The sequence below is a fragment of the Phaethon lepturus genome, unplaced genomic scaffold, assembly GCF_000687285.1.
Source record: "Phaethon lepturus isolate BGI_N335 unplaced genomic scaffold, ASM68728v1 scaffold1354, whole genome shotgun sequence".
Lineage (NCBI taxonomy): Eukaryota > Metazoa > Chordata > Aves > Phaethontiformes > Phaethontidae > Phaethon > Phaethon lepturus.
In genome coordinates, this window is record NW_010532531.1 from 20533 (window position 1) to 42388 (window position 21856).

At 37.1% G+C, this 21856-nt stretch overlaps 1 pseudogene; it reads left to right on the plus strand.

Annotated features, from left to right (window-relative positions):
- Positions 1–771: 771 nt before the first annotated feature.
- Positions 772–21339, plus strand: LOC104619084 (annotated as a pseudogene).
- The last annotated feature ends 517 nt before the right edge of the window (positions 21340–21856 follow it).

A 21856-nucleotide genomic window follows, 5' to 3' on the forward strand; every position in this document is an offset into this window, starting at 1 on the left:
GTGTGAGGATGTGTTTTGGATTTGGGATGAGAAAATGTTGATAACGTGCTGATGTTTTGAGTTGTTGCTAAGTAGTCCAGGACAGTCCAGCTTCTCGTGCTGGCCTGCTAGCAAGAAGGCTGAGCGTGCACGGGAAGCTGCGAGGGGACACAGCCAGCACAGCTGACCCAGGCTGGCCAAAGAGATATTCCCTACCATACAATGTCATGCTCAGTATATAAAGCTGGGATGAAGAAGAAGGAAGGGGTGGAAGGACGTTCGGAGTTATGGCAGTTTGTCTTCCCAAGAAACCACTACGCGTGATGGAGCCCTGCTTCCCTGGAGATGGCTGTACTCCTGCCTGCCCATGGGGAGTTGTGAATGAATTCCTTGTTTTGCTTTGCTTGCGTGCGCAGTTTTTCTTTACCTATTAAACTGTCTTTATCTCAAACCATAAATTTCCTCACTTTTACTCTTCTGATTCTCTCCCCTGTCCCACTGTGGGGGAGTGAGCGAGTGGCTGCGTGGTGCTTAGTTGCCAGCTGGGGCTAAGCCATGACAGTACACATTTTATTATCAACTGAGATATAATTTTACAGCCACCATATTAAGACCTACTAGTTTTAATATTGAAAGGATAAGCATTCTCTAACTGACTTCTTGCCATGTCCAGGAATTTCAAAACAAACACATTCTGTAAGAAAATAAAGGCAACCAAGTTGTTTGGGGTATTTTAGAGGTAAGTATTGAGCAGGGATCTTCTTCTAGAACTTAGGCAGGAAAGGAAAGCGTATGGACATTAGAAGCAAGGACAGGCGACATGGGAGAACTACAAAAGATTCTGTTCTCCACTGTAGGGAGAAATTTTGTGTTGCCAAAGCTCTATTAGAGTTCAAGCTGGCCAGCACTGTGAAGGACAACAAAAAGGGCTTTTTAAAATATGTTAACAGCAAAAGGAGGATTAAAGGTAACATTGGTCTATTACTTGATGAGGTTGGTCATCTCACAAATAGGGACATAGACAAAGCAGAGACATGTAAAGCCACCTTCGCCTCTGTTTTTAACAACGATGATAGGCCCAGGGACTGCTGGAGCCCTGTGCTGGAAGACCATAACCAGTGGGATGATAAATTCCCATCTGACTCTGAACTTGTTCGAGACTTGCTGCTCCAGCTGGATGCACATAAATCTATGAGGCCAAATATGATTCATCCCAAGGTACTGAAAAAGCTGGCAGTGTTACTGCAGGACCTCTCTCCATTATTTTTCAATGGTCTTGGGAGCCTGGAGATGTCCCAGTCAACAGAAAGCTGGACAAACATTGTCCCAATTTTCAAGAACAGTAAGAAGGAAGACCCTGGTAATTACAGGCCTGTCAGTCTCACTTCAGTGCCTGGTAAAATTATGGAGAAGGTTATTCTGGGAGTTATTGAAAAACACTTGAGAGACAATGCAGTTATTGGTCATAGCTAACACAGGTTCACAAGGGGAAAGTCCTGTTTAACTAACTTAATTTCCTTTTATGACAAGGTCACCCATCTAGCTGACCAAGGGAAGCTAGTAGATCTGGGTTTTTTTTAATTTTAGCAAAGCTTTTGATACTGTATCTCACAGTATCTTTCTGGACATGTTCAGCATACAGCTAGACAAGTCCATAATACCTTGGGTGGACAACTAGCTGATGGGTCGGGCTCAAAGAACTATAGTAAATGGGGCCACATCAGGCTGGCAGCCAGTCACCAGTGTGGTTCCCCAGGGCTCAATTTTAGGACCAGTGCTCTTTAATGGTTTTATAAATGACCTAGATGCAGGAATCAAATGTACATTAAGTAAGTTTTCCAGTGACATTAAACTAGGAGGAGCTGTGAACTCCCTCGAGTGCAGAGAGGCCTTACAGCGAGATCTGGATAGATTAGAGAGATGGGCAATCACCAGCTGTATGAAATTTAACAAGAGCAAGTGCCTGATTCTCCACCTGGGACAGGATAATCTTGGTTATACGTACAAATTGGTGGACCAGAGCCTGGAGAGCTCTGTAGAAAGAGATCTGGGTGTTGGTGGCAAGTGGAGTATGAGTCATCAGTATGCCCTAGCAGCCAAAAGGGCCAACCATGTCCTGGGGTGCATCAAGCATGGAATAGCTAGCCAGTTGAGGAAGGTGATTGTCCCACCTTGCACTGGTGCAACCCCACCTCAAGTACTGTGTGCAGTTTTGGGATCCTCAGTATAAGGACATCAGATTATTAGAGTGTGTCCAGAGGAGGGTGACCAAGGTGCTGAAAAGTCTTGAGGGCAAGAATTATGAGGAGCAGCTAAGGTCACTTGACTTGTTCAGCTTGGAGAAGAGAAAGCTGAGGGATGACCTCATTGCAGTCTACAACTTCCTCAACATGGGCAGTGGAGAGGGAGGTGCTGACAGAACACAAGGAAAATGAATGGGTCTGAATCAGGGGAAGTTCAGATTAGAATTTAGGGAAAGGTTCTTCACTGGGCAGGTGGCTGGCCACTGGAACAGGCTCCCCAGGGAAACGATCATGGCACTAAGACTGTTGGAGTTCAAGGAGTGTCTGGACAACACTCTTACTCATACAGTTAAGTCTTAGGTAATCCTGCAAGGATCAGGAAGTTGGATTGGCTGATCCTTATGGGTCCCTTCCAACTTCAGATATTCTATGATATCAGACAAAATTGGGGAAATAAGCTACTTAATATATATGTGATAGAGCAGATGAGGCATATTACAAAACATTTTATATGAAAGAACTGCTGTTTTCATTAAAAAATACAATAAAAGTCAAAACTCAGAAAAATCATTAAGGTTTTCTATGTATATGTATGTATATACACATATGAAATGAAAGACAGCTTTGCAAAGGGAGAAGGAAATGGTATTAAGGGATAAGGAAGTTTATTTAGAAGCCAAAAGTAGAAATGTTAAAATAAATAAAATATTTGCCCATTACTTATTATAACAAATAAAGTGTATTCTGCAGGGTATATTAATTTTCTTTCATTCTTCATTGAAAAACTATTGTAATGTTTCATTTGGAAAATTTTATATTTTTTCAGTGAAATGGAATAGAATAATTTAGCTTGAAAAAGACCTTTATGATCATCAAGTCCAACTGCAAATCATCTTGCAAAGTTCTTTGAAGCTAGAGTCAAATTCCTCACTTGATTGAAAACCCACCTTCTATAGATAATGCAAGTAAAAATTTGAAGTTCTCAACAGTGGAAGTTTGTAAATAGTTTTTAGACAAAAGTTTACCAAAAACATCTAAATTTCCAGATAGTCACTGACATTAACAGTGACTCTATTTCTGTAAATATCAGCTTCCTAATGTGAAATATGAATGACAATTTAGAGGTGTTTTAGTTGCATCAGTAAACTTTTGTGCATATGCTGTACCTACAAATGAGTGTTTTCAAAAGAGAATGCCATTGAAAGCAGCTTCCTAAGCAGCGAACAGGGAAGCACAGAACTGAATTTGCTGGGGATGGAACTAGGATTGTTAAAGTGAAACTTGTTACTTTAGATGATAATCACAGGGTTATTCCACTTAAAAAATGAATTAAGCCCTAATACTAAGTTTTGATTTAACGTACTGCTAAATAGAGTATAAGCAAGCCGTAAGTATTGGATCCCCTTTCACAGAGAAAGTCCATGAATGTTCCATGAAGTCTATTCCACAGAATTACATCCAACAAGGTTGTTGGACAAGTTACTTTATATAACGAATTATAGAAGCATAAGATGTTAAGAATGTAGGGTTTTTTTCAGGAGAGACATGCAATCCTCTTACATCAACTCTGTTTGCACTTCATTACCCTTTCTCCAGGGAACCCTCAGTTTCTTCCCATCATTACCAGCAAGTCAGTGGCCTCAAAGTAACTTCTGCCTCATTGTAGAAAGATATAGAGAAAGCAACACCACTAAGTTTCATTCTCTTTTTCATGTAAAATAGGAAATGCATATACAGAGGGTCATCTTTGTGTGTAGAGGGATGTGCTAAGGTGGAAGCTGGGAAAAAGAATAAAGAAAACAATGCCTTCTTGGAGATTTAATTTAGCTCAGAAAACCTGCTAAGTTCTTTAATCAGTATATATAAGTGTGTGGGAATAATTTTTAAAACATAGAAGCTGTATTTCTTGTCTTATTCTTTAGGTTATAAAATTTACTTTTTGTAGGTCTTACTATTGCTATAGCAGTAACCATAACCAGATTCTATAAGAACCACTAAAAATTAGGGATACAATGAGAGCCACTGTTCTTGTCATATATTCAGTAGGAAAGGACCGGAATTTTCAGAAGAAAATAAAAAGTTCACTTTAGATTTTAATTAGAGAGACTTATGAGGTCCAAATCATTCAAATAAGCTGCTTCAAATCCAGAAGAACTTCCAAGCCAATACTCCTTTTGAAGAGTTAATCATCAATAAATTACCATCTTTTTATGCTGACTGAAAAACGATAACATAAGGATCAATTTATCATGGTGTCTGTAAGTATATTTAAAGAATAGGAAAAAGGAGAACTTATAAAATAGAATGAAAAATCCTGTGTTTATGAAGTTCCTCAAGTTTCTCCCTGCCCCCCAATCAATGCAGAAGAGAACAGCAACAAAAAAATCTTTAATTCAAAACTATTATATTTCGAGCAACTTACTGAGTCTAGATTGTCCTTGTAGCATATTACATCATAGTATATACTTAAATGCACCATTTTATTGTACTACACAAAGAAGATGGGGCTGTTATATGATGCATTTAGTTCTTCTGCTACGCATTAAAACTTAGGAACATAGTAACACACTGTACTGTTTCTCCTTCCCTTCATCTTACAAGTTCCCTTGTATTTACCAGTAGTTTCTCTGGCATTTATTAGCTCAAGTCTTCTGTCTAACATCATCTGAGCTACTATAAGCAACAGTTTAATAGATATATTCACATCCTAATATTTATAAGGGGGACTGGTATCACTGGCATTCCAGTACTTACATAAGCATATATATGTAGATGTACCAGCACTAAACTGTAGGCTACAGAGTCTGCAGATGCACTGAAATTAATTTATTATTTGATTTAAGAAACATAGAATATTTACTCAAGCATCTGAAATTTTCTCATTTATAATTGAAACACCTCAGTAACAAGACTACTCAAAATTTCAGTGGATAACAATAGAATTTTATGGACTATACTGCTTGATAAGTAGTAGACACTATATGGATTTATCTTGTTGTATTGCAGAGGTTTTTCATATATAAGTAGTTCAGTCCTCTTGCTCAGTAACCAGTTATGTTGTTGTCACTCCTGTGCATCTAAGGTATCCTAAATAATTTGTCATTTTACAGGTAACTTTTTACCTAGTATTTTTCAACATGCTAGTGTGACTTGGATTCTAAAAGACTAAGAAGTGTCACATTCCCCCTGAAACACACAAGATAAATAGCTCTTCGTGCTTTCAAGAGTATTTTGAGACAAGGCTAATTCTTCAGATGATGCAGCAAAACTAAAGTGGTTTTAGAGCATTGTGTGATAAACACTTTACTGTCTGACACCCCACCCCCCACCATCCAGTTATAAAACACGGTTATAATCCTTTGGAAAAGAGTGTATTTTACTTTAGTTCATGGACACTTGTGGGAAAGAAAACCGACAGAGAAAGATGAAAGAAAACACATACAAAAGCATGAGTAGTGGCTAATGTTGGAGGAAATTTTCTGTCAAGTTCTCTGAGTAGAGTTTTCTTTATACTTTTTTCTGAGGGACAATACTGCAAACATTAGAGTGGAAAGTTTTGGAGAAATTCTTCTTCTCTAAAAACCACAGAGAATAGTACTTGCAAAAATCAAAGGCAAACAACCATCTTGCAATATCTTTGCCTTTTATCACCAAGATAGCTGTAACACCACTGAACCAGTTTCTGTATTACTATTATTGTGGCAGTTATGAAAAATATGAAGTTTCCAAATGCAGTACTCAAGGGTATACCACCCCTCATCCAGTTTGCTCATGGAAAATTCAGGTATGCAGAAGGAGGCTTTAGATAGATTTTTTTTGTTCCATGGTCTCCAAGACACTTCCTTCTCTCAGGAGGCATCCAGAGTCATTTTGCGCCAGGGGAATGGTAGGAATCAATATTGTCAGGAAATCTAGCAATGTCTTCTGAGAGCTGGGATAACAGCTGTTCAACTGTGTGTCATAATTCCTATTTCTACAAATTCTTTTAGCTTAGAGATAGATGCATTTAAAAACTTGACTCTGCTGTTCCATCACTGCTGCTTGTGATGTTCCCAGTTGCTATTACTTGCAACATAGTGACAACTGCAGAGTCCTTCGTGATTACAGATTTGTTACAACACTTTGCGTTTATATTTATCCCAAAGGATACCAAAGTGTTTGTATATACCAGGCACGCAGCAATCACTTCACCTACCCATGAATCAGACACCACTGGGGTGGAATACAGCAGATGTTTAACAGCATAAAGTGGTATTACACAACAGTTTTAAGACAGAAAGTGAAAAATGTCTTATTAAAATGACACTACAGTAGGATTTAGGAAGGCAGAATGTAATTTAGCTAACTGCAGTTTATACAAGAAACTGATGGTGACATATTATTCTTGCAAAACAACGTCATAAGATCAGCAAACAAGAGAGGTAAGACTTCGGTTTTATATCTTACCTGCAAAGTAAAACTTTCATCAGCACAATGGCCTTTAATACAATACTAGAGATAGATAACTGACAGAAGGTGCAATTAATGCAAGATAGTCAACTGCTAAATGACAACAATAGTATTAAATATCTAAAAAGCTAATAAAACAGAGCCTGACCACTAGAAGGGCCAGACATTAAACACTAAAATCAATACAGTTCTGGAAAAATTCTTTTAATCTCAGTGAAGTTACTGTGGATTTGTATCACTGTATAGACATCAGATTCTGTCATTGACTCTACAAATGCTTCATTTGGTTCAAATATTAAATAATGAATAAACTTTGATTCCTGCACAATATTTTCTCCATTATCTTAAAAGTACAGCATATGTTTCACCTTAGCATGACTCTGACTGGTTCATATTTTTTTACAAAATGTCCACTTAAGCCATATAACAAAACAATAAAAAAGTTGAGGCTTTTTCCCCCCAGTAGTTTAAAATAAAGGCAACCTCATGCCAAAGAAATGGCTTATTTTTTCAACTCGCGTATAGTGTTGCTTAAGCTTTCTTAGCTGTAACACCACCAGGAGGGCAAGAGTGAGAGAAATGGTGGTGTTTTTTTAATGTCTCTACATGATGGTTCATGGAAAGGCTATTATGGGTAAATCTTCACAAGTTGTTAAGTTTTCTTTATATACATATTTATCATTTTCCAAAAATCTTGGCTACAAGACTCACTGTAAAGTAATTTCATGCCTTTTTTTGTGGTACTGTTTAAAAAAATCCAGAAGACAAAGCTAAAATTTTAAGTACTTGGAGAAATACTGCTGCTATTGAAATAAGGATAAGAACCATGAATTATGCAAGGCTAAGCACATTATAAGATAAAATAATCTACACACATTATGGACAGCATTAGCAATTCAGACAGGAAAGCAATCTTTTTTTGTATCCCTGACTACTGTATAAAGGTAAACCAGCAAACTAACTGCTAGAAAAAAACATAGTCATTAAGCTATTATCATCATAAGTCAGTGGTTGAAATTTGAGGTCACTACATAACAAATAGAAAGAATGAAACATCGTTGTTTTCCTTGGGGCCATGCATGCAATAGAACACTTCACAAAAACTTGAATCTGAAGCCTTGTTTGAGCTAATGTGACAATTCTGTAACTTTCACAATTCTGCTGTGACATGTTCCTAAGAAGGAAGTCAGTGCGTTTTAATATCAGCACTTACTGAATCTTTAAGTTGTACATGTATCTGAAGATAGTTGAAAGTGGATTTACTTGTTCTGAATCCACAGTTCATCCTGAGATTTGCCCATATTCAACAATCAAGTCACTAAGAACACACATGTTATGTGATTTCACCCCTTACTGAATTACTTTCACTGAATGGTATGAGGAACCAGGACGTCTATCACTGTTCTTAATGCTGTTTAAAGTCATTTGTTATGTTTATTAATGGTCATACTCAGAATGTTATCATTTTATACCCTGAATAGCAAAACTAAAGCCCTGGGACTTTCAAAGTTCAAAATAAAGGGATAATAGAAAAGACACACTTTCATACTGATACTGACGTTTGTGGGGTTTTGTTTGGGGTTTTTGGGTTTGTTTTCTCTTTCCTTTAACAAGAAAGGTACTACATAAAGTGCATAGAAACTTCATTCAGTTTGGGTGAAACTACAAACTTTCCGTAGCACTTTGAAAGTGCCATTCATATTTCTTGAACTTAAGGAGTGTTCCAGTGAGGATTCTTAGGTATTATTATTGCTGTAGATATGAAATACATATCTAATGTATGTAATTTTTGTACCTAAATTCCTAACAAAAAAATTTTAATTCAATCTTTGAATGAGACTTTTTTACAGATGTGAAAGAGACTGCTTTGTAGACATTCCCTGTATTTTCAAAGAAGAACACAACTTTGTCACAAGAAAAATAATACAGGATATAAAGATTACAAAATACCCTGTAATATCATATATTGAATATCATACTGAATATCATGTGATATCATATATTACATGAAACTCCTTTGCTTATTCTAGTGTTGTATCCTAATTTATTTAAAATTTTAATAACTTCAGTATTTGTTTTGCCAGCTGACTGACAGTTAAAAACACAAATGCACTCTCTTAGTCCCAACACATTTTTTACATCATTTACAATTGAACAGGTCTATGGCATGTTCAGGAATATTATTGATAATATAATTCATTGCACTTAGTATGTTTCATTCTAAGTAAATGCATTTTAAAATTACTAATTATTAATCCTGTGAACCATCATAGAACCGGGAATGAAATGTGACTCCTAACTGACAGGCAGATGCTCCACCTCCTCAGTAAATGTTTGCTGTCAAACAGTGGAGCAGAATAGTTGTGGATTGGAATAAATTAACTCTCTGGTCAAGATGATATTTTTAGGTAATAAAATGTTGGAGTTTTGTTTCATTAAAGGAAACTATAACTTCAGTAGATGATGAAAATTAGGAGGCCTGTCATTAGTCCAGTATAATCCAGCTCCATAAGTCTTACTGCAGCTGCTATAACTGGAAAATGTGTAGAAGCAGCCCAGGAGATCTTGTAAGGAGTCAGCCAGGAAGCCAATCATATACCCAGATGCTACACTGGAAACACAAGTTTGAATGCTTTCCATCTGGGATTTTGCATCTGCCAAATTTGTCAGATAAGTGGTCACAGCAGTTATGTTCTGTGCTCCAGATGAGAGGGAAAGGCACAAAAAGGAGCTGTTTACCACCCTGCAATCAACAGGAAAATGCTGTGCCAACTGAAAGTATAATCATATCTACAGCACTGTGCTAATGACCTCTGAATATGTTTAGTACAGTAAGAGAAGTCTCTGGAATATAGAGAAATCAAATATACTGTATATAGACATTAAATTATATGGTAACATTTATGATTAAAAATCTTCATTAGCCATAAGCTGTCTATAAAAACAATCAGATCAAAACAGTAGTAAAACTATGCTGGATTGCTTCGCTTGATTACGTATCTGTGGTTCTTTCTTCACAGCTAGCTCAACTGTTAGTAAAAGCATTCACTCTTCAAACTCTTGCCAGAGAGAAGCTAAACATAAGTTGTTTTTTTACAGCCGAATATTAGAAGGTTGGTTGATAAGTGAAAAAAGAAGGCTCTCTAATTAAACAAGCAAAAAAACTCCTCAAGCCCCCAAAACACAACAAAACAAAACAGAGACATTTCAAACCTTTGATCATTCTGGGATAAAAAATGTTAATGCTTCATTCAAAAATTTTCTCCTAAGTGATTAGCAATGTAACAGATAAAACTGTTTTCTGTCCTGAGGTGACACTGAGCAGTATCTTGGCAGGATACATCCATCTTTGCTAAGAAGGAGCATTGTCTTTCTCTACCTTTTCCGTAGTTTATATTACAAACTGAGCTAAGGCCTGTCTTGCAATGTTTCTGTGTGGCATCTGGTACAGTAAACTTGACTACATTGTATAGAATCTACTATAAACAAACAAACAAAAAACCCAAACCCAGAAACAGTGAGCCCTATGGATACTATAAACAAAAGAACAGAGTGTGCAACCTCCAGAAGTCAGGAAGCCCATATGACCAAAAACAATAGACAATCTAGTGTATTTCTAAACAGCATAATTAGAAAATACAAATGATATGTAAGTTTTATAGAGTGGACCCATTTGACAAAGGTGGTCAGTAAAATGATATTAATGGGTCAATTAATTGGTTGAACAGTTTACAACTTTACAAGAGTCCAAAAACAACCTGAAAAAGCTTTTTTTCCTTAAAGATGTCCTAATTCTTTGTTAGTTTTCTTTAAGGAAGAGAAAGATTGTCTGAAGATATGGAGGTTCTCCTGAACTGACCCTAATAAAACATGAGGCACGCTCTGATACAGCTAATGCATGTTAATAAGGGAGCCATATGAATTCCATTTGTTATTCTTGATAATGTATAGCCTTGGAAGACAGCAAATTGGGGAAGCTACAGGGTAACAAATCATCCCATTCCTCTGGCTGTTTGCTCCAGTAGTTTATTAATTTATATAGCAAATGTGGGAAATATCAATATATCATCAGTATTAATGTAGTACCACTATGGGGCTAAAATATTTACCTGGGACAGCTGATAACGATGTGCTCTCTGTCACTGTCCTTTATGTCATTCTTCTGAGTCTGAGACAACTTTTCCTCAAATAACAATGTACTTGCCTTTTTTTCCCTAAAAATATGGTCTGCGTCTGCATTGCTTACAGGTCTTGCACAGGTACAGTATACTTTTACAGAATAAAAGCCCTTCAGAATTGAAGAGATTACACATGCTAGTAGTAGAATGGTCATAATTGTGCAATTGTTTTCTATGTGGAGAACAATAAAGTCTCTTGTGTTTTGCCAGACCAGGGACTGTAACCTGCATTCTAGGAGCTTAGCAGATCATATTTTGGCTAGTTTTCCAGACCAGATGGCACTAAAAGCCATGCTAGCTAGCCTGCATCTTTTAAAATCAGCCAGCCTGTTTCTTTTGACAGTTTATCCAAAGACTTCCTCAGTTTCCATCGAGGCTGAATTACAATATGTTCTTATGTTCTTTCTTGAAGTTTCAGTTAATGAACCAAGACAATAACACAAAGCAAGATTCTTATTACCTCACAGTGAATTACGTGTGGAACTACCATGCTTATTTCCTGCAAGGATTTTCTTTAGAAGAATATCAAGGAAGAACTAAAGAGGACATTAACAAACAAAACCAACAAAATCCAAGCATCTCCAGGTTATGCAATAGCTGATTTATGAATGATAGACCTGAGATGGCTGTTCATCTTCCTCTTGAATGCAATGTCCATTTCTTTTAGACAGTACTCTCTTTGCTGCATTCTATGAGTAAACTAGACAGTCTTTGATAAAATTCAGAGAGGTTAAAATTTTTGGAAGGTAGCACAATTCCATACTCCTTTGCTGATGTGGTGCGTTGACTGTGGTTGGCTGGATGCCAGGTGCCACCAAGCTGCTCTATCTCTCCCCTTCTCAGCAGGACAGGGTGAAGGAGAAAATAAGATGGAAAAAACCTCAAGGGACAAGATAAAGGCTGTTTAATAAAGAAAAAGCAAAGGCCATGCACGGAAGCAAAGGAAAACAAAATATTTATTCTCTACTTCCTGTCAGCAGGTGATGTCCAGCTACTTCCCAGGAAGCAGGGCTTCAGGACATGTAGCAGTTGCTAATGCTAATGTCTAATTAGCATGTCTAATGTCATAATAACGAATGACCCCCTCTTCCTCCTTCCTCTTAGCTTTTATTGCTGAGCTGATATCATATTGTATGGGATATCACTTTGGCCAGTTTGGGTCAGCTGTCCTGGCTGTGTCCCCTCCTAAGATCTTGCCAAACCCCAGCCTACTGGTGAGGGGGAATGTTGGAGAAATAACCTTGATGCTGCATGAGCACTGCTCAGCAATAGCCAAAACACTAGTATGTTATCACCACCTTTCTAGCTATCAATGCAAAGCACAGCACTATGAGGGCAGCAATAGGGAAAACTAACTCCATCTCAGCCAGACCCAATACAGCTGAAAACAAACAGGAATTTTCCTCCTTCTCTGACACCCCAGAAGGCAATGGTGCTTCAAACTCCTCCTCCTCATCCACCACCTTTCAAAGCATAGGGGGTTGTACATTTAAAAGGTTCACAGAAAGACAGTTGGAACTGTTTGTTGTGTTAATGCAAAGTGGTAAATCCTGCAATAGTCATTTGCTGATTGCTCTCAGATTTTTCAAGCAGCAGTAGATTGCAACAGATCCACTACCTCAGAGAAATTCTTCATACGAACCATGGAAACCCACCAGGAGAAGATGAATAAACTTTCAGTCAGGAATGTTTTCAATGTAGTTGCAAAGAGGTGCACAATAGTAGATATCATGATTTTGAGAAAACACATAGGCAGTAAAAGATACAAAATAGATCTTCAGCTTATAGCATAAATTAAAATAGTATGTAAATGGAATGTGTCATAAATATCACAAACTCAAAGGAAATGCATCTTGTAATAGTGTTGAAGGAAGGACAGGTTTAAAAGGAGTGACGTGCTTGGTCTTACAAAGTGAATACATTCATAAGATAACACCCAAAGAGCTAGAGAAGATTCTGCAGATGACAGGTGATAGAAAAGCTGTAATAGAACTGAAATGGCACTACTCCTGAGAGAGTCTGCATCACCCTACATCAGAGACTTGGAGAGGACCACTGTTTTGGAAGTTATAGTTATAGAAGAAAAAGGAAAAACAAGAGCAAATATACTCAGTGGTGATTATGCATCCATATGTGTTTGTTGGCTATTTTTCATATGATATTTTTTCCACTTAAAATCAGTGATTATTCTGGAAAGATACTGAGACAACATTATGTGCTTGATGTGTTAGTGTTTTCTCTCAGAAGTTGTAAGAAAACACATAGCAAACATTTAAATTAATTTTATATTGTCTTTTGAGAGATATTTTCTTAGATGGGCATTTGATTTTAACTTGTTATCTTGAGACATTTCAGTTGAAAATATGACATTGGTGAGACTGTGATTCCAGGTTCTCCACAGATCTTCTCTGAGGCAAAAAGAAATGAAAAAAATTAAAAGAGCATGACCAGAGGAGTTGCTAAGCTGAAATGAACAACAAACTCAGAGTTTAATGAAATAAAAATAACATGTTCAACGCAGAAATATTAATATCAATATTACAGACAGAGCATAATTGCTGGTAAAATCAATACCTTGGTTACCTGCAGAGAAAAGAATCTGGGGTGAAAGAGAGGGCGCTGGGGGTGAGAGGACAATGAGGAAGATCTGTAAGTAGTCCAGCTGCCAAAACCAGCAAAGTTGCAACACTGTTTAGGCAGAGCTATTGAAAGGACAAAGGATTCAAATCTTAACAGAAAGCTTCAAACAAAACGATCATTGTTGTGTAAGTTTCACTTCTAGGACTGCTTTCACTTGAACACCTAATGAGTAGTATATCTCAAATTTTTACCCCTGGTCATCTTTTTACAGCCAAATAGAATGATATAGAATTTAACAGACAGATCTTGAAAGCTGATCCTGTATTCCCAATGGGACAATGCAAGGTCTAAGTGAGCTACGCAATGAGCTTACATGTGAATGGTAAGAAACCCAAAAGCACTTTCTGAATATGAAAAGTGTGTAAAGCTTCAAATATGGATATAACCAGGTCCTGGCAATCCCAAGATGGAGGAAGATAGGAACCACAAAATCATCAGACTGTTACCTAAAAATTTCTCAGGCCAATGATGACTGCAGTTTGAGATTGCACAGTTCATAGACTGTATACTTTAAATGGTGATGCAGGTGTCTGGGGAGACAGACACATCTCAGAGACTGATTGAACCATATGGTTTTTATATATATGGACTCTAGAGTTGGTGTTAATAGTCAGAATTTTTAAGATTAGCTGTAGAGAAAGGAATAGGGAACTTACTCTTTGAAGGGCTCCAATTATTTTGTTGTGTAACTCATTCAACAAAGTGCTCTAACAGATTCAGGCAACAAATGAAGCAAACCTTTGCGAAATGACCTGCTTTCAAATGCTTTTAAACACAGTGTTCTCCATTTCAGTTAATTTTAATTATTTCTTAAAATCTTTCTCTTTTTAGCCAGCACAAATTTTGTAAAAGATTCAGTTCTACACCATGAAAGCAATTCTATGTATACCAGAGCCTGTTTCTGTCAATGACCCTTATTAAAAGCTTCTTTAAAATCCTTAAAGTGTGCCTTATGCAGATAAGTTCAGAAATCTACTCAACTATTTCTCATATTAAATTCAGAAGAAATACATAGCTGAGAGAATAAAGAAAGGGACAATAGCAGATAAAGATTGAAAGAGCAAGAGATGACACACATTTCATGATGAACTGAGACAATTGAATCACCTGGCCATTTATACAATCACACATGTGAAGTATAATATTGTCTTACATATCAATAGACAAGCTAGGGTCCAACGGGTTTCCAATGGATAGTACTTCACATCTTGAGGATTATTTCTGCATTATCCTTAAACAAACCATGCTCACCAGTTTGTGAATAGGAACAATAGAAATCAGTCTTGAGAGGAGATATTCAAACTAATATGAAAACTAATTAGAAGACAACAGGTTTTTTTCTGTAATCTGGCTGTTAGTTGAACTCCCCGTACATATGTACCTGGAGCTGCTTTGATGTTGAATGGTGTATGTACAGTGTAAAGGGGTAGAACACGGCATGCTAGCAGGGTAGTGCGAAATGTCTAGTGCACTTAGCTCAGCAGGCAGACTCCAGCTTAAGTCATGGGAGCTTAATCAAAGATTTCTGAGCAACTCATCACAATGAGCAAAGTTCTGCATTATCAAACATTACTGCAAAGCTTAATAATTTTTTCCCTTAAAAAAAAGCAAAATCATTTTACAGAAAGTCTATAAGGCAATAAAAATATGTTGGTGTCATAAGTTCAGAACCCTTGATCTTCTCTATAAACAAATATTTATGTTGAAATTCTTCCAAAGCTAGTGACAGTTGTCTCTTACAAGTCAAGGTGAGCTGGAGAGCCAATATAGAGTCAACATTATCCTGGTTATTGCAGATGAAGAGGAAAGATAGTATTCATTCCGTTCCTTCACCTGAAATTGTTTATTTTTGCTGTGTATCATTTGAAGTACTCAATGCTACTTGTTCTGTCATTAATTGGTAGCAGAAGCATTACTGTAATGCTTAAGCTCATCTCTGCCTTGAGGTCAGTCACAGGCTTATCTGAGGCTGTAAACAAAATTTAGACCTATTATATTGTTCTTGACAAGACTAACTTATTAATGCAAAATGTTAAGTATCAAATATTATTTTAGGTTTATATGATACATAAAAATAATTATAAACATATTTATAAACTGCAGCAAGTGAAAATGAAATAAATATTGAATGTTAACTAGGGCATGAAACAGAGAACATAAAGACAAAAAAATTAAAGTGAATTAAAGTATTTATTAAAATCATCTAACAATCTGTACACTTTATTTCTATAAATAAGTGTTTAACCACACACTGAATAAGTCTTTGACTAAGATTGTATACCATATTACTGTCCAAGTGGAGACACGGGCATTTCATAATCTATTTTCTGGTAAAATGCATTCGTTATAAGTGGTTGTTCTGCAATAATAGATTGTAAAAGCCATTTTCAGTAAGTATTCCTATATAAAAACTCATTTGTAAAATTTACTATAAGATAATGCAAAGGAAAACAAACATAGCCGAAACAAGGACCATTATTTTTGGAATAAATATTTACATAATGTTGCTAGCATTAGTTTATTAAAATTAATTTATGGGGCTTTTTTCAGTTTTCAGAAGAAAACTATTGCTATCTGTTCACAGTTTTGAGTGCCTAGAATAAAACTTCCTAAAATAAATATATTGAATTCACCTGATCATATCATCTGTTTCCTTAATAGAAACATGGAAGACAAAAAGAGATAAGCTTTATAACATGTCTAGATTTCTAAAAAAACTGAATCTTAGACCAATTAATTGATAAGGAAGTTAATTTCCAGATCAAGGACCCTCATAGATAATCTGCCAGCCACCTTGCTGTTTACACTGAGAGTGTCAAGGTTAAGTACCTGCTGCTGTCTGCAAGTGTCCAAGACTTAAAACATTAGGGGATTTACAGGCTAAACTGAACGCCATTAATTTAATCAGAAATCTTTTAACAAACCAATATAGATCATGTAGCTGTACTCTGAATATACAACATCCATTTAGAATGGTGTTTTTGAAGACAAATTAGTCAATGATGTAAAGTATTGCAACTGCAGTAATAAGCGCCACAAAAATGCCATTTAAATTATTATTAATTTTGTATTCGGAACAAGTTTTCAACAGCATCAAGTATAGCCTCAAGCCTCATTTACATTGAACAACGATTTATTATATAATTTTCTTTCAGTGTTCATTTAGTAAATACTGACCACTAGGGCTCTTTGAAGAAATGTTATGTAGATGGTAACAAAGTCATCATACTGAACACTGAACATAGGTGACATTGATTCTATCGTTTCCTACTAACTTTGCAATCCTACTGTCTTTAAAAGGCATTTTTGGTATGCAATCATAATTACACATGCTTTAAATTTTTATTGTGGGTTGGTTCTACCAAAAGTCATAAAGTTTTACAACTCTATTTTGATACTAATAAACGTATTACTATTTCTCAAGGCTAAATTTACAAATATCCTCTCATTTTGCTACTTAAGTGGACATGACTAGAACGGCAACAAAACCCAAGACATTCAAGATACCTATAACTGTAATGAACTTGTCTGATGTCACACAAGTAACACCCAACAAGCACACAGAAGTGAATAGGACTTCTTGACCGGGTTTCTCTGCCTAGATATATAGAACTTGTATTTGCCAGGCACAAATATATATTAACAATCTGTATAGTTATTGGATGTAAGAAAGGATGGTTGTGACTGACCTTGAGCATGATTGCTGGGAGGAATTAAATGATGGTGACCTGGGGATTAGCAATAATAATGAACTGAAAGTAAAATGAAGAAACAATAGCTCTTCTTGGGAATTTGAACCCAAAAGTGGAATGAGAAAGAATCCAACAACAGTAAATGAAAGGAAGTAGTGACATAAATGTGACACTGTAAAGGAAGGGGGTGGGGAGAATGGTGGAGAAGATCCCCCATGATTACAGAGGAACAGTGCTGGTAGGTAGTCTGGCTACTCTGAGGAAGTGTGGAGATACGAATTCTCCTATAGAGCCGTGTTATCGCCTGTAGATAGTATGTAGAATCATAGAATCAAAGAATCATAGAATCATAGAACAGTGTGGGTTAGAAGGGACCTTTAGAGGTCATCTAGTGCAATCCCCCTGCAATGAGCAGGGATATCTACAACTAAGTCAGGTTGCTCAGAGCCCCCTCCAACCTGACCTTGAATGTTTCCAGGGATGGGGCATCTACTGCCTCTCTGAGCAACCTGTGCCAGGATTTCACCACCCTCATTGTAAAATATTTCTTACTTACATCTAGCCTAAATCTACCCTCTTTCAGTTTAAAAACATTACCCCTTGTGCTATCACTACAGGCCCTGCTAAAACGTCTGTCCCCATCTTTCTTATAAGCCTCCTTTAAATAACTGAAAGACTGCAAGAACGTCTCCCTTGACCATTCTCTTCTCCAGGCTCAACAACCCCAACTGTCTCAGCCTGTCCTCGTAGGAGAGGTGTTCCATCCCTCTGGTTGTTTTTGTGGCCCTCCTTTGGACCTACTCTAACATGTCCATGTCTTTCCTGTGCTGAGAGCTCCAGAGCTGGATGTGAAATGTGTATACGTTTGAAAATATGGGAGAATATATTTATATCTTGTTGTAACTTCAAGAGTTGTTATTTTTTGTTTAAGAAGATGGTTTTGTGTGATACCATTGCTAATTTTAGTTATTGGTTTCTTAATTTTAATTGATCAAAGTAGTATTTGAATTAGGCTAAACATTATTTATTTCCCTGGCATAACTATACCCACTAATTATTCGATTCTCACAGCACACCATTACGAAATTGGTGTGTAGTATGCTGGCAGAAGGCGTGAAAGCTATCAAGATCTGCAAACTGATTTTTGTGTTCTGGTGTTATGGCTGTCCTGTGACATACTGGTGGAGAGTGCAGCCAGCATGAGGCTGCCCCTGCAACAGCTCCTACTTCTCTCATTCATGCCTTCATTTCCCTCTTCAAATGTAGACTTACATACAAGAAAGATCAAAATGCAATGGGTTAGAAGGAAATAAAACAGATTGTGCCCCATGTAATCACAATCAGGTTTTAGAAGAATTACTTACGAAGGATGCCAAGGCAAGAAAGCCAATAAATAACATACTGGAGATAGACAATATCAAGTGCATAAGATAGGAAAGGAGTCATTACTTCATTACAAACACTGTCTTAATAGTTAGACAAGCCAGTTCTTCCTCGCATCAAGCAGTAAAAGACAAAGGAAAATTACAAAAGGGACAGCAGTAGTCATCAGAGTAGTCAGTTTTAATTTATATCAGACAGTGATTTTATCCATGTCCGGTACTAGTTCTTGCAACTGTCCTCAAAGTTTTAAAACTTCATCATCACATTTTCTGGGAAATCCATGCCTGTTAATTATGTTTTGTGAATTGCTGACTCCAGCATGTTCCAGGACCCATTCATTCTTCTCAGCTGCTACAGCCAGGCCTGCTGCACGCTTAGGAGGTCTCTCCATCCCAGCCTGATCGATGCAGCTGCTTGTTGTTCAAGTTCGCAGGTTCAGCCAGTAGCAAGGTTGAACTTGTATTCCAGAGGGACACATAACACACACTCACACTACATTTAACATGTCTGGCCACACAGGGCACCACAGACAGAGCTGTGCCTTTATCAGCACCCACATAAACATCAGCAGCACTAGCATTAAACACGTACTGTTTGCCCAGCTGGTCAGGATTGAAGTTCGCTAGAGAAAAAACACCCCCTCTCACTCTCTACATTCACAAACGCACACACATTCACCTACATATCCCTTGAATATTAGCATGGGCTCTAAATCCTTAACACTTATGTTACAGAAAATGCAAGGAACATCTTACTGTTAGCATGATCCCACTTGAGGCCAAAAAAAGTCTACATAGTTATAAATATCACTATTTGAAATTATTTCTTTTTTCTTTATTTTCCAGCACTGTTTGCATTTGCAGAATGTATCCATTGCATTGCTTATTAAATTCCACTAGTTCAGCTGACAAAGTTAGCAGTATTCCCTACCTAACAAAAACATCAGGTTGTTCTTTTAGTGCTTATGCAACAAATAGGTGCTAATAGATGAGAAATTTTCAAGAGATTTCTATTGGCAGTAGAAATGGAATAAAAAAATAATTTTTAAAATAAATTCATAAACCATTAATTTTTCCCAGTCTAAGGAATTTTTCCCTGTCTAAGCTTCATCTTCTTTGAAAGTTTGTGTATATTGTAATGGCAGTTTAATCAGCATTTATTCTTTCTTTCTTTTGATATTCTGTTCCAGCATAGCTCCTACATCCAATATTATTATGGGATCTTGCATTTTCTTTCTCTCAGTAGCTCTGAACTTCAAGCTTCCTACACTTTGGCACCAGTGATTTTTTTCAGGCCTTGACTCTGTTTATTGCATCACAGGTCACGAAAACAAAGTTTTAGTTCTTTTCTGGTCTACTTTCACCTGTGTTACCCTAATCTGCTCATGTACATTCAACAATACTTCATCTATGTGTTTGACATTAAACTGGTCAAAGTAATACAAGGAAGAAGGAGGGAGGTCTGATTATGTCATGTTGTTTCAGGGTGTGAAACATGTTATTACAATACAATTTAATCTTCCATTTGCACAAGACTAAACTTTGTATCCATATTTTTCCTTTACAATTCGATGCTAAGGAGTGTCGCTTCAGCACTTTCAATTTGGAAATATCTGCATATAAAATAGTATCAGACATTTTAGCTAAAGAAATCCCATTATGGGCAAAGGAGATAAAGGTGTACACTTTAATGTTTGCTTTTTGGGGAATGAGGCTCCTGGCAGCAAATGCAGTTGTTGCTACCTGACAATACATTGTGGATAAACTGAGGTTCTCATAAACATTTCCAACACATGTCGATTCCAGCTTAAGAGCATAACTTCTTTAAAAACTTTTTATAAAGCCTTATTTTATCCAGGTCTGCTGAGCACATAGATATTCAACCATCTCAGTTCAACCAGTTCGTCAGAGCTGGGAACTACAGCTACGTGCTACATTGTTGGTTTTTTTTTTCTGAGAGCCTGGAAGAATGGTACAGGATTGTCAACAGAAATACAGAACTTTGACATACCTTTGGCAATACAGAGTCCTGAACAAGACCAGTGTCTCTCATCTGAATAGTTCTGCACTGTTCTTTTACAAAATGGCAAGCCTGAAGAGCAAAATATACATAAGAAATGGATTCTGAAAACCAGAAAAATAAAAATATGTAGTCACGCACATATTAAACAGTAGGAGAAGGTTTGATACACACCTTCAAACTTCTGGCAACTGAATGATTCAATGAATGGTATTAATATCTTGTATTTTGGTCCACATATGATGAAGAATATTAGCTTTCATAAAAATTTCAGATTTTTATGAAATCTCATGTCAATTATTGTATTTGAAAGTCATTATCTGTGATCAAGGATTTAAAACTCACCTCAGGATTATGTCTACCATAGAAGCCAGCACAGAAATTGAATTTAGTTTCAGCGCTTTTAATTGTACTCTTCCTCATTTCAGTACAACAGTTTTCATTGCACATAAAAATGTTTACTCAAAGGTAAAATAGTGTAAGAGACAAAATTCTGCAGAAGTCAGTTACTAGAAAATTTTAAAAATCCAAATTTATTGATAGTAAATAGTAATACATAATTTACAAAAACATTTTTTTTTCCTTTGAAAATGTTGTATTTCATTCTATATTGTCACAAGTATGACAATATGAGCTCTGAATGTGAGCCAGCAGTGTGCCCAGGTGGTCAAGAAGGCCAACAGCGTCCTGGCCTGTATCAGAAATCGTGTGGCCAGCAGGAGCAGGGAAGTGATTGTGCTCCTGTACTCAGCACTGGTGAGGCCGCACCTTGAATCCTGTGTTCAGTTTTGGGCCCCTCACTACAAGAAGGATGCTGAGGTGCTGGAGCGTGTCCAGAGAAGGGCAACGAATTTGGTGAGGGGTCTGGAGCACAAGTCTTATGAGGAGCAGCTGAGGGAACTGGGCTTGTTGAGTCTGGAGAAGAGGAGGCTGAGGGGAGACCTTATTGCTCTCTACAACTACCTGAAAGGAGGTTGTGGCGAGGTGGGTGTTGGTCTCTTCTCCCAAGTAAACAGTGATAGGATGAGAGGAGATGGCCTCAAGTTGCACCAGGAGAGGTTTAGATTGGGTATTAGGAAAAATTTCTTCACCGAGAGGGTGGTCAAGCATTGGAAGAGGCTGCCCAGCGAGGTGGTGGAGTCGCCACCTCTGGAAGTGTTCAAAAAAAGTGTGGATGTGGTGCTTCAGGAAATTGTTTAGGGTGCATGGTCGCGTTGGGTTAATGGTTGGACTAGATGATCTTGAAGGTCCTTTCCAACCTTAGTGATTCTGT